General features: G+C 52.7%; 21 non-coding genes and 2 pseudogenes across 21 annotated transcripts; 9 read left to right on the top strand and 14 right to left on the bottom strand.

Moving 5' to 3' along the window:
- Positions 1-371: 371 nt before the first annotated feature.
- LOC122763330 lies at positions 372-535 on the bottom strand. The gene has a single exon (XR_006359030.1). It is a non-coding gene; the product is annotated as a U1 spliceosomal RNA (small nuclear RNA).
- Positions 536-938: 403 nt separating this feature from the next.
- LOC122763324 lies at positions 939-1,057 on the top strand. The gene has a single exon (XR_006359026.1). It is a non-coding gene; the product is annotated as a 5S ribosomal RNA (ribosomal RNA).
- A 110-nt stretch (positions 1,058-1,167) lies between these two features.
- LOC122763343 lies at positions 1,168-1,286 on the top strand. The gene has a single exon (XR_006359043.1). It is a non-coding gene; the product is annotated as a 5S ribosomal RNA (ribosomal RNA).
- A 121-nt stretch (positions 1,287-1,407) lies between these two features.
- LOC122763336 lies at positions 1,408-1,600 on the bottom strand. The gene has a single exon (XR_006359036.1). It is a non-coding gene; the product is annotated as a U2 spliceosomal RNA (small nuclear RNA).
- A 182-nt stretch (positions 1,601-1,782) lies between these two features.
- Positions 1,783-1,895, bottom strand: LOC122763342. The gene has a single exon (XR_006359042.1). It is a non-coding gene; the product is annotated as a U5 spliceosomal RNA (small nuclear RNA).
- A 640-nt stretch (positions 1,896-2,535) lies between these two features.
- Positions 2,536-2,699, bottom strand: LOC122763328. The gene has a single exon (XR_006359028.1). It is a non-coding gene; the product is annotated as a U1 spliceosomal RNA (small nuclear RNA).
- A 403-nt stretch (positions 2,700-3,102) lies between these two features.
- On the top strand, positions 3,103-3,211 carry LOC122763327 (annotated as a pseudogene).
- A 110-nt stretch (positions 3,212-3,321) lies between these two features.
- On the top strand, positions 3,322-3,440 carry LOC122763333. The gene has a single exon (XR_006359033.1). It is a non-coding gene; the product is annotated as a 5S ribosomal RNA (ribosomal RNA).
- Positions 3,441-3,558: 118 nt separating this feature from the next.
- Positions 3,559-3,751, bottom strand: LOC122763334. Its single transcript, XR_006359034.1, has one exon. It is a non-coding gene; the product is annotated as a U2 spliceosomal RNA (small nuclear RNA).
- Positions 3,752-3,933: 182 nt separating this feature from the next.
- Positions 3,934-4,046, bottom strand: LOC122763341. Its single transcript, XR_006359041.1, has one exon. It is a non-coding gene; the product is annotated as a U5 spliceosomal RNA (small nuclear RNA).
- Positions 4,047-4,692: 646 nt separating this feature from the next.
- Positions 4,693-4,856, bottom strand: LOC122763329. The gene has a single exon (XR_006359029.1). It is a non-coding gene; the product is annotated as a U1 spliceosomal RNA (small nuclear RNA).
- A 615-nt stretch (positions 4,857-5,471) lies between these two features.
- LOC122763326 lies at positions 5,472-5,591 on the top strand (annotated as a pseudogene).
- Positions 5,592-5,706: 115 nt separating this feature from the next.
- On the bottom strand, positions 5,707-5,899 carry LOC122763338. The gene has a single exon (XR_006359038.1). It is a non-coding gene; the product is annotated as a U2 spliceosomal RNA (small nuclear RNA).
- Positions 5,900-6,081: 182 nt separating this feature from the next.
- Positions 6,082-6,194, bottom strand: LOC122763340. The gene has a single exon (XR_006359040.1). It is a non-coding gene; the product is annotated as a U5 spliceosomal RNA (small nuclear RNA).
- Positions 6,195-6,823: 629 nt separating this feature from the next.
- On the bottom strand, positions 6,824-6,985 carry LOC122763332. The gene has a single exon (XR_006359032.1). It is a non-coding gene; the product is annotated as a U1 spliceosomal RNA (small nuclear RNA).
- A 407-nt stretch (positions 6,986-7,392) lies between these two features.
- LOC122763345 lies at positions 7,393-7,511 on the top strand. Its single transcript, XR_006359045.1, has one exon. It is a non-coding gene; the product is annotated as a 5S ribosomal RNA (ribosomal RNA).
- Positions 7,512-7,621: 110 nt separating this feature from the next.
- LOC122763323 lies at positions 7,622-7,740 on the top strand. The gene has a single exon (XR_006359025.1). It is a non-coding gene; the product is annotated as a 5S ribosomal RNA (ribosomal RNA).
- A 121-nt stretch (positions 7,741-7,861) lies between these two features.
- LOC122763335 lies at positions 7,862-8,054 on the bottom strand. The gene has a single exon (XR_006359035.1). It is a non-coding gene; the product is annotated as a U2 spliceosomal RNA (small nuclear RNA).
- Positions 8,055-8,236: 182 nt separating this feature from the next.
- On the bottom strand, positions 8,237-8,349 carry LOC122763339. The gene has a single exon (XR_006359039.1). It is a non-coding gene; the product is annotated as a U5 spliceosomal RNA (small nuclear RNA).
- A 645-nt stretch (positions 8,350-8,994) lies between these two features.
- Positions 8,995-9,157, bottom strand: LOC122763331. The gene has a single exon (XR_006359031.1). It is a non-coding gene; the product is annotated as a U1 spliceosomal RNA (small nuclear RNA).
- A 383-nt stretch (positions 9,158-9,540) lies between these two features.
- Positions 9,541-9,659, top strand: LOC122763325. The gene has a single exon (XR_006359027.1). It is a non-coding gene; the product is annotated as a 5S ribosomal RNA (ribosomal RNA).
- Positions 9,660-9,769: 110 nt separating this feature from the next.
- Positions 9,770-9,888, top strand: LOC122763344. The gene has a single exon (XR_006359044.1). It is a non-coding gene; the product is annotated as a 5S ribosomal RNA (ribosomal RNA).
- A 121-nt stretch (positions 9,889-10,009) lies between these two features.
- Positions 10,010-10,202, bottom strand: LOC122763337. The gene has a single exon (XR_006359037.1). It is a non-coding gene; the product is annotated as a U2 spliceosomal RNA (small nuclear RNA).
- Positions 10,203-11,158: the final 956 nt, after the last annotated feature.

Raw genomic sequence — 11,158 nt, 5'->3', positions numbered from 1 at the left:
GCAGCTCCGGGTCACACTGAGCAGTACAAACTGCCGGGCCATTTCCCACCGCATCCGGGCTTCTGAAATGGTGAGTTGCTCCTGGCATCACTTCAACATCAGGTCACTGCACGGAGTGAACAGAGCAAGCGCCAAAGTATTAACCCTTGGCATGATGGCCATGGATCCATCTCCAACAATCGAGTTCTTCTACAAAGAGTTGGGAAAGGGAGCGTGACATTTGCTTTGAGCTGAAGACAACACCCACAACCATCACGTTCCCAGCAACTTGGAAAGACTGGGGATGTTGCTCAGCAAGGACGTGAGAAGTTTGGAGATGGGCACACAACGTTGAACTTCGGGCGGCTGACCTTTGCTTACAACGACATCATCGGGGGAAAGCGCGGACGCAGCACCCCACTAGCAAAAATTATGCAGTCAAGACTCCCACGTTTGGGGATTTTGCAGGGGTCAACACAGCCGGAGTGCAATGGCTGAGCCTCGCCCTGGGTGAACCGCCTGCTTGATCATGGTATCTCCCCCGCCAGGTAAGTATGAGGTGTACTCGCCAAACACCGGGTGGCTCTTGCCAGACACAGCTCTTTGGCTGATGGTGCTGGAAATGAATAATCCCAGAGGCCAATGCCTTGACTCAGTTGCTCGTTAATGCTGTGCTATGTTCAACTTCAACCTCCAGCACACATTGGAGAGGAAACACTCGACCTTTTTTACTGGCATACCTGGCTGTCGTTTCCTATAGATTCAGCAACAACTTGACATGACGGCACCAACAGCCGCTTGCCCATCTCGGTGTCGCTTCCCGATACTGGACTAGAGTGTAGCATGTGGTGGAGATAAAGGCTGAAATGCAGTGTGTCCGAAAGGCTGACTTTTGAGCCCCGCCACGCGCAGGGGGCCTTGCCCAGTCCATAAAAGCAGTCTGTGTCCCCAACCCCCCGGCTTACGGCCATACCACCCTGAGCACGCCCGATCTCGTCTTATCTCGGAAGCCAAGCAGGGTCGGGCCTGGTTAGTACTTGGATGGGAGACCGCCTGGGAATACCAGGTGCTGTAAGCTTTTACACCGCTGCACGCTTTTACACTGCTGCTTCCTCACAAGAAACATGCCCCTCCACGAGCAGGGGCCTTGCCTAGTCCGTAAAGGCACTCTCTGTCGCCAGCCCCTCGGCTTACGGCCATACCACCCTGAGCACGCCCGATCTCGTCTGATCTCGGAAGCTAAGCAGGGTCGGGCCGGGTTAGTACTTTGATGGGAGACCGCCTGGGAATACCAGGTGCTGTAAGCTTTTACGCTGCTGCTGCTGCTGCTTCCTTACAAGAAACATGGGCTCGCAATTAAATTGACGCACAGGCACGGGTTGATGTCTTTCTGGTTTCAGCTTCGCTTTGCTTTTCACAGAAAAAAGAGAATGGTGCACCGTTCCTGGTGGCACCGCAATACCAGGTCAATGCAAGGAGTGAAGAGAGCAAGCCCCAGTTTTCACCTCCCACTGCTCAAAAATGCATTTAATATTTAATCCCCATATAGAGGACATATCAGATATTAAACTGATAAGAACAGATACTACACTTGATCTTAGCCAAAAGGCCGAGAAGCGATGGCCCACAGGTGTCTGGGGCCAACCCAAGATCTTGGCACACAAGTCCGTTGTTGTGGTGCCATGTTTTTAAGGGCGCATAACAAAGGCTGCTGCTGCTGATCACCTCCGCCCCAAGGTTGACCTAAGTGCACCTCTGAGCCTTGACAGACAGCTGCTTGACATTTGACACACTCAAAGGGCGCAGCCTTACAGCAAAGCCCACCAAAAATAACTTAAACTCTTGAACGTCCCTCTCCACGGAAGTCTTTAGTAAAAGGCGAAAGACCTGTGCATTTTGAAGAGAAACCAGAGTCAACGTAGCCCCTGTCCTGGAGAGCAGCCGAGGAGTCTATCCGCCGGAGTCACCACAGTCCGTCGGCCGCCGCCGCCACCTGGACGGCTCCTTCAACGCTTTTGCTTAGGTCGGTCAATAAAACCGCCCAGATTTGACCGCGCGGCTGCCTGCAGCCGCCTACTGGCGGTTGTGCGCTGCAGTTTTCTATCAGTCGCTGAGGCTGTGGCACATTCCTCGCTCACTGGCACACCTCCAACATTTAGTGGTAGACGTGAGTCCATGAGCAAAGCAGCTCCGTGTCACACTGAGCAGTACAAACTGCCGGTCCATTTCCCACCTCATCCGGGCTTCTGAAATGGTGAGTTGCTCCTGGCATCACTTCAACATCAGGTCACTGCACGGAGTGAACAGCGCAAGCGCCAAAGTATTAACCCTTGGCATGATGGCCATGGATCCATCTCCAACAATCGAGTTCTTCTACAAAGAGTTGGGAAAGGGAGCGTGACATTTGCTTTGAGCTAAAAGACAACACCCACAACCATCACGTTCCCAGCAACTTGGAAAGACTGGGGATGTTGCTCCGCAAGGACGTGAGAAGTTTGGAGATGGGCACACCACGTTGAACTTCGGGCGGCTGCCCTTTGCTTACAACGACATCATCGGGGGAAAGCGCGGACGCAGCACCCCACTAGCAAAAATTATGCAGTCAAGACTCCCACGTTTGGGGAATTTGCAGGGGTCAACACAGCCGGAGTGCAATGGCTGAGCCTCGCCCTGGGTGAACCGCCTTCTTGATCATGGTATCTCCCCTGCCAGGTAAGTATGAGGTGTACTCGCCAAACACCGGGTGGCTCTTGCCAGACACAGCTCTTTGGCTGATGGTGCTGGAAATGAATAATCCCAGAGGCCAATGCCTTGACTCAGTTGCTCGTTAATGCTGTGCTATGTTCAACTTCAACCTCCACCACACATTGGAGAGGAAACACTCGACCTTTTTTACTGGCATACCTGGCTGTCGTTTCCTATAGATTCAGCAACAACTGGACATGACGGCACCAACAGCCGCTTGCCCATCTCGGTGTCGCTTCCCGATACTGGACTAGAGTGTAGCATGGGGTGGAGATAAAGGCTGAAGTGCAGTGTGTCCGAAAGGCTGACTTTTGAGCCCCTCCACGCGCAGGGGGCCTTGCCCAGTCCATAAAAGCAGTCTGTGTCCCCAACCCCCCGGCTTACGGCCATACCACCCTGAGCACGCCTGATCTCGGAAGCCAAGCAGGGTCGGGCCTGGTTAGTACTTGGATGGGAGACCGCCTGGGAATACCAGGTGCTGTAAGCTTTTACACCGCTGCACGCTTTTACACTGCTGCTTCCTTACAAGAAACATGCCCCTCCACGAGCAGGGGCCTTGCCTAGTCCATAAAGGCACTCTCTGTCGCCAGCCCCTCGGCTTACGGCCATACCACCCTGAGCACGCCCGATCTCGTCTGATCTCGGAAGCTAAGCAGGGTCGGGCCGGGTTAGTACTTGGATGGGAGACCGCCTGGGAATACCAGGTGCTGTAAGCTTTTACGCTGCTGCTGCTGCTTCCTTACAAGAAACATGGGCTCGCAATTAAATTGACGCACAGGCACGGGTTGATGTCTTTCTGGTTTCAGCTTCGCTTTGCTTTTCACAGAAAAAAGAGAATGGTGCACCGTTCCTGGTGGCACTGCAATACCAGGTCAATGCAAGGAGTGAAGAGAGCAAGCCCCAGTTTTCACCTCCCACTGCTCAAAAATGCATTTAATATTTAATCCCCATATAGAGGACATATCAGATATTAAACTGATAAGAACAGATACTACACTTGATCTTAGCCAAAAGGCCGAGAAGCGATGGCCCACAGGTGTCTGGGGCCAACCCAAGATCTTGGCACACAAGTCAGTTGTTGTGGTGCCATGTTTTTAAGGGCGCATAACAAAGGCTGCTGCTGCTGATCACCTCCGCCCCAAGGTTGACTTAAGTGCACCTCTGAGCCTTGACAGACAGCTGCTTGACATTTGACACACTCAAAGGGCGCAGCCTTACAGCAAAGCCCACCAAAAATAACTTAAACTCTTGAACGTCCCTCTCCACGGAAGTCTTTAGTAAAAGGCGAAAGACTTGTGCATTTTGAAGAGAAACCAGAGTCAACGTAGCCCCTGTCCTGAGAGCAGCCGAGGAGTCTATCCGCCGGAGTCACCACAGTCTCGGTCGGCCGGCCGGCCGGCCACCTTGGGACGGCCTTCCTTCAACGTTTTTGCTTAGTCGGCCAATAAACCGCCCAGATTTGACTGCATGTTTGGAAGCGCTTTCCTACTGTCGGTTGTGCGCTGCAGTTTTCTATCAGTCGCTGAGGTTGTGGCACATTCCTCGCTCACTGGCACACCTCCAACATTTAGTGGTAGACGTGAGTGCATGAGCAAAGCAGCTCCGTGTCACACTGAGCAGTACAAACTGCCGGGCCATTTCCCACCTCATCCGGGCTTCTGAAATGGTGAGTTGCTCCTGGCATCACTTCAACATCAGGTCACTGCACGGAGTGAACAGAGCAAGCGCCAAAGTATTAACCCTTGGCATGATGGCCATGGATCCATCTCCAACAATCGAGTTCTTCTACAAAGAGTTGGGAAAGGGAGCGTGACATTTGCTTTGAGCTAAAAGACAACACCCACAACCATCACGTTCCCAGCAACTTGGAAAGACTGGGGATGTTGCTCCGCAAGGACGTGAGAAGTTTGGAGATGGGCACACAACGTTGAACTTCGGGCGGCTGACCTTTTCTTACAACGACATCATCGGGGGAAAGCGCGGACGCAGCACCCCACTAGCAAAAATTATGCAGTCAAGACTCCCACGTTTGGGGAATTTGCAGGGGTCAACACAACCGGAGTGCAATGGCTGAGCCTCGCCCTGGGTGAACCGCCTTCTTGATCATGGTATCTCCTCTGCCAGGTAAGTATGAGGTGTACTCGCCAAACACCGGGTGGCTCTTGCCAGACACAGCTCTTTGGCTGATGGTGCTGGAAATGAATAATCCCAGAGGCCAATGCCTTGACTCAGTTGCTCGCTAATGCTGTGCTATGTTCAACTTCAACCTCCAGCACACATTGGAGAGGAAACACTCGACCTTTTTTACTGGCATACCTGGCTGTCGTTTCCTATAGATTCAGCAACAACTGGACATGACGGCACCAACAGCCGCTTGCCCATCTCGGTGTCGCTTCCCGATACCGGACTAGAGTGTAGCATGGTGGAGATAGCTGAAGTGGTGGTCCGGAGGCTGACTTTGAGCCCCCACACGCCGAGCAGGGGCTGCCTTGCCCAGTCCAGCAAGCAGTCTGTGTCCCCAACCCCCGCCACGGCCATACCACCCTGAGCACCATCTCGCCTGATCTCGAAGCCACAGGTCGGGCCTGGTTAGTACTTGGAGGGGAGACCGCCTGGGAATACCAGGTGCTGTAAGCTTATACACCGCTGCACGCTTTTACACTGCTGCTTCCTTACAAGAAACATGCCCCTCCACGAGCAGGGGCCTTGCCTAGTCCATAAAGGCACTCTCTGTCGCCAGCCCCTCGGCTTACGGCCATACCACCCTGAGCACGCCTGATCTCGTCTGATCTCGGAAGCTAAGCAGGGTCGGGCTGGGTTAGTACTTGGATGGGAGACCATCTGGGAATACCAGGTGCTTTTACGCTTCGCTGCTGCTGCTTCCTTACAAGAAACATGGGCTCAAGGCAATTAAATTGACGCACAGGCACGGGTTGATGTCTTTCTGGTTTCAGCTTCGCTTTGCTTTTCACAGAAAAAAGAGAATGGTGCACCGTTCCTGGTGGCACTGCAATACCAGGTCAATGCAAGGAGTGAAGAGAGCAAGCCCCAGTTTTCACCTCCCACTGCTCAAAAATGCATTTAATATTTAATCCCCATATAGAGGACATATCATATATTAAACTGATAAGAACAGATACTACACTTGATCTTAGCCAAAAGGCCGAGAAGCGATGGCCCACAGGTGTCTGGGGCCAACCCAAGATCTTGGCACACAAGTCAGTTGTTGTGGTGCCATGTTTTTAAGGGCGCATAACAAAGGCTGCTGCTGCTGATCACCTCCGCCCCAAGGTTGACCTAAGTGCACCTCTGAGCCTTGACAGACAGCTGCTTGACATTTGACACACTCAAAGGGCGCAGCCTTACAGCAAAGCCCACCAAAAATAACTTAAACTCTTGAACGTCCCTCTCCACGGAAGTCTTTAGTAAAAGGCGAAAGACTTGTGCATTTTGAAGAGAAACCAGAGTCAACGAAGCCCCTGTCCTGGAGAGCAGCCGAGGAGTCTATCCGCCGGAGTCACCACAGTCTCGGTCGGCCGGCCGGCCGGCCACCTTGGGACGGCCTTCCTTCAACGTTTTTGCTTAGTCGGCCAAAACACCGCCCAGATTTGACTGCATGTTTGGGTGCCGCCTTACTACGTCGTTGCCGCAGCTTATCAGTCACAGGTTGTGGTATTATCTCGCTTCACGCATACCCAACATTTAGTGGTAGACGTGAGTGCATGAGCAAAGGAGCTCCGTGTCACACTGAGCAGTACAAACTGCCGGGCCATTTCCCACCTCATCCGGGCTTCTGAAATGGTTAGTTGCTCCTGGCATCACTTCAACATCAGGTCACTGCACGGAGTGAACAGAGCAAGCGCCAAAGTATTAACCCTTGGCATGATGGCCATGGATCCATCCCAAACAATCGAGTTCTTCTACAAAGAGTTGGGAAAGGGAGCGCGACATTTGCTTTGAGCTAAAAGACAACACCCACAACCATCAATGCCCCTGCAAATCCCCAGCATCAGACGTTGCGCCAGACGCGGAGAAGTTTGGAGATGGGCATTAACGTATGGAACTCGGGCGCTGACCTTTGCTTTCATGTTCCATATCATCGGGGAAAGCGCGAGAGGACGCAGCACCACCAGCGTAAATTATGCAGTCAAGACTAATGCAAGTTTGGGGAATTTAGGTCAACACAGGCCGGAGTGCAATGGCTGAGCCTCGCCTGGGGTGAACTCACATGATCATGGTGATCTCCCTGCCAGGTAAGGCATGAGTACCAAACACCGGGTGGCTCTTGCCAGACACAGCTCTTGGCTGATGGTGCTGGAAATGAATAATCCCAGAGGCCAATGCCTTGGACCTTGAAGTTGCTCAAGCACGCCAGCTATGTTCAACTTCAACCTCCAGCAATATTACTGGAGAGGAAACACTCGACCTTTTATACGGCATGCATACCTGGCTGTCGCCTTTATAGATTCGCAAGCAAATAACTGGACATGACGGCACCAACAGCCGCGTGCCCATCTCGGTGTCGCTTCCCGATACTGGACTAGAGTGTAGCATGGGGGGGAGATAAAGGCTGAAGTGCAGTGTGTCCGAAAGGCTGACTTTTGAGCCCCGCCACGCGCAGGGGGCCTTGCCCAGTCCATAAAAGCAGTCTGTGTCCCCAACCCCCCGGCTTACGGCCATACTACCCTGAGCACGCCCGATCTCGTCTGATCTCGGAAGCCAAGCAGGGTCGGGCCTGGTTAGTACTTGGATGGGAGACCGCCTGGGAATACCAGGTGCTGTAAGCTTTTACACCGCTGCACGCTTTTACACTGCTGCTTCCTTACAAGAAACATGCCCCTCCACGAGCAGGGGCCTTGCCTAGTCCATAAAGGCACTCTCTGTCGCCAGCCCCTCGGCTTACGGCCATACCACCCTGAGCACGCCCGATCTCGTCTGATCTCGGAAGCTAAGCAGGGTCGGGCCGGGTTAGTACTTGGATGGGAGACCGCCTGGGAATACCAGGTGCTGTAAGCTTTTACGCTGCTGCTGCTGCTGCTTCCTTACAAGAAACATGGGCTCGCAATTAAATTGACGCACAGGCACGGGTTGATGTCTTTCTGGTTTCAGCTTCGCTTTGCTTTTCACAGAAAAAAGAGAATGGTGCACCGTTCCTGGTGGCACTGCAATACCAGGTCAATGCAAGGAGTGAAGAGAGCAAGCCCCAGTTTTCACCTCCCACTGCTCAAAATTGCATTTAATATTTAATCCCCATATAGAGGACATATCAGATATTAAACTGATAAGAACAGATACTACACTTGATCTTAGCCAAAAGGCCGAGAAGCGATGGCCCACAGGTGTCTGGGGCCAACCCAAGATCTTGGCACACAAGTCAGTTGTTGTGGTGCCATGTTTTTAAGGGCGCATAACAAAGGCTGCTGCTGCTGATCACCTCCGCCCCAAGGTTGACCTAAGTGCACCTCTGAGCCTTGACAGACAGCTGCTTGACATTTGACACACTCAAAGGGCGCAGCCTTACAGCAAAGCCCACCAAAAATAACTTAAACTCTTGAACGTCCCTCTCCACGGAAGTCTTTAGTAAAAGGCGAAAGACTTGTGCATTTTGAAGAGAAACCAGAGTCAACGTAGCCCCTGTCCTGGAGAGCAGCCGAGGAGTCTATCCGCCGGAGTCACCACAGTCTCGGTCGGCCGGCCGGCCGGCCACCTTGGGACGGCCTTCCTTCAACGTTTTTTCTTAGTCGGCCAATAAACCGCCCAGATTTGACTGCATGTTTGGAAGCGCTTTCCTACTGTCGGTTGTGCGCTGCAGTTTTCTATCAGTCGCTGAGGCTGTGGCACATTCCTCGCTCACTGGCACACCTCCAACATTTAGTGGTAGACGTGAGTGCATGAGCAAAGCAGCTCCGTGTCACACTGAGCAGTACAAACTGCCGGGCCATTTCCCACCTCATCCGGGCTTCTGAAATGGTGAGTTGCTCCTGGCATCACTTCAACATCAGGTCACTGCACGGAGTGAACAGAGCAAGCGCCAAAGTATTAACCCTTGGCATGATGGCCATGGATCCATCTCCAACAATCAAGTTCTTCTACAAAGAGTTGGGAAAGGGAATGTGATATTTGCTTTGAGCTAAAAGAACACACACAACCATCACGTTCCCAGCAACTTGGAAAGACTGGGGATGTTGCTCCGCAAGGACGTGAGAAGTTTGGAGATGGGCACACAACGTTGAACTTCGGGCGGCTGACCTTTGCTTACAACGACATCATCGGGGGAAAGCGCGGACGCAGCACCCCACTAGCAAAATTATGCAGTCAAGACTCCCACGTTTGGGGAATTTGCAGGGGTCAACACAGCCGGAGTGCAATGGCTGAGCCTCGCCCTGGGTGAACCGCCTGCTGGATCATGGTATCTCCCCTGCCAGGTAAGTATGAGGTGTACTCGCCAAACACCGGGTGGCTCTTGCCAGACACAGCTCTTGGCTGATGGTGCTGGAAATGAATAATCCCAGAGGCCAATGCCTTGACTCAGTTGCTCGTTAATGCTGTGCTATGTTCAACTTCAACCTCCAGCACACATTGGAGAGGCAACACTCGACCTTTTTTACTGGCATACCTGGCTGTCGTTTCCTATAGATTCATCAACAACTGGACATGACGGCACCAACAGCCTTGCCCATCTCGTGTCGCCTCGACACCGGACGGCGTGGTGGAGATGCGCGGCTGAAGTGCAGTCCAAAGGCTGACTTTTGAGCCCCTCCACGCGCAGGGGGCCTTGCCCAGTCCATAAAAGCAGTCTGTGTCCCCAACCCCCCGGCTTACGGCCATACCACCCTGAGCACGCTCGCTCTCGTCTGATCTCGGAAGCCAAGCAGGGTCGGGCCTGGTTAGTACTTGGATGGGAGACCGCCTGGGAATACCAGGTGCTGTAAGCTTTTACACCACTGCACGCTTTTACACTGCTGCTTCCTCACAAGAAACATGCCCCTCCACGAGCAGGGGCCTTGCCTAGTCCATAAAGGCACTCTCTGTCGCCAGCCCCTCGGCTTACGGCCATACCACCCTGAGCACGCCCGATCTCGTCTGATCTCGGAAGCTAAGCAGGGTCGGGCCGGGTTAGTACTTGGATGGGAGACCGCCTGGGAATACCAGGTGCTGTAAGATTTTACGCTGCTGCTGCTGCTGCTTCCTTACAAGAAACATGGGCTCGCAATTAAATTGACGCACAGGCACGGGTTGATGTCTTTCTGGTTTCAGCTTCGCTTTGCTTTTCACAGAAAAAAGAGAATGGTGCACCGTTCCTGGTGGCACTGCAATACCAGGTCAATGCAAGGAGTGAAGAGAACAAGCCCCAGTTTTCACCTCCCACTGCTCAAAAATGCATTTAATATTTAATCCCCATATAGAGGACATATCAGATATTAAACTGATAAGAACAGATACTACACTTGATCTAAGCCAAAAGGCCGAGAAGCGATGGCCCACAGGTGTCTGGGGCAAACCCAAGATCTTGGCACACAAGTCAGCTGTTGTGGAAGCCATGTTTTAAGGGCGCATAACAAAGGCTGCTGCTGCTGATCACCTCACCTGAGCAAGCACTATGCACCTTCGAGCTTTGACAGACAGCTGACATTTGACACACTCAAAGGGCGAGCCTACAGCAAAGCTCACCAAAATAACGTTCTTGAACGCCCTTTCCACGGAAGTCTTTGCAAGTTACAAAGACTTGTGCATTTTTGGAAGAGAACCAGAGTCAACGAGTCTCTGTCCAGCCGAGAGTCTATCCCGAGTCACCACAGTCTCGGCCGGCCGGCCACCTTGGGACGGCCTTCCTTCAACGTTTTTGCTTAGTCGGCCAATAAACCGCCCAGATTTGACTGCATGTTTGGAAGCGCTTTCCTACTGTCGGTTGTGCGCTGCAGTTTTCTATCAGTCGCCGAGGCTGTGGCACATTCCTCGCTCACTGGCACACCTCCAACATTTAGTGGTAGACGTGAGTGCATGAGCAAAGCAGCTCCGTGTCACACTGAGCAGTACAAACTGCCGGGCCATTTCCCACCTCATCCGGCCTTCTGAAATGGTGAGTTGCTCCTGGCATCACTTCAACATCAGGTCACTGCACGGAGTGAACAGAGCAAGCGCCAAAGTATTAACCCTTGGCATGATGGCCATGGATCCATCTCCAACAATCGAGTTCTTCTACAAAGAGTTGGGAAAGGGAGCGCGACATTTGCTTTGAGCTGAAAGACAACACCCACAACCATCACGTTCCCAGCAACTTGGAAAGACTGGGGATGTTGCTCCGCAAGGACGTGAGAAGTTTGGAGATGGGCACACAACGTTGCACTTCGGGCGGCTGACCTTTGCTTACAACGACCTCATCGGGGGAAAGCGCGGACGCAGCACCCCACTAGCAAAAATTATGCAGTCAAGA

Source organism: Solea senegalensis, unplaced genomic scaffold, assembly GCF_019176455.1.
Source record: "Solea senegalensis isolate Sse05_10M unplaced genomic scaffold, IFAPA_SoseM_1 scf7180000016728, whole genome shotgun sequence".
Taxonomy (NCBI): domain Eukaryota; kingdom Metazoa; phylum Chordata; class Actinopteri; order Pleuronectiformes; family Soleidae; genus Solea; species Solea senegalensis.
Note: the sequence above shows the minus strand (reverse complement) of the source record. Positions and strands in the feature narration are given on the sequence as shown.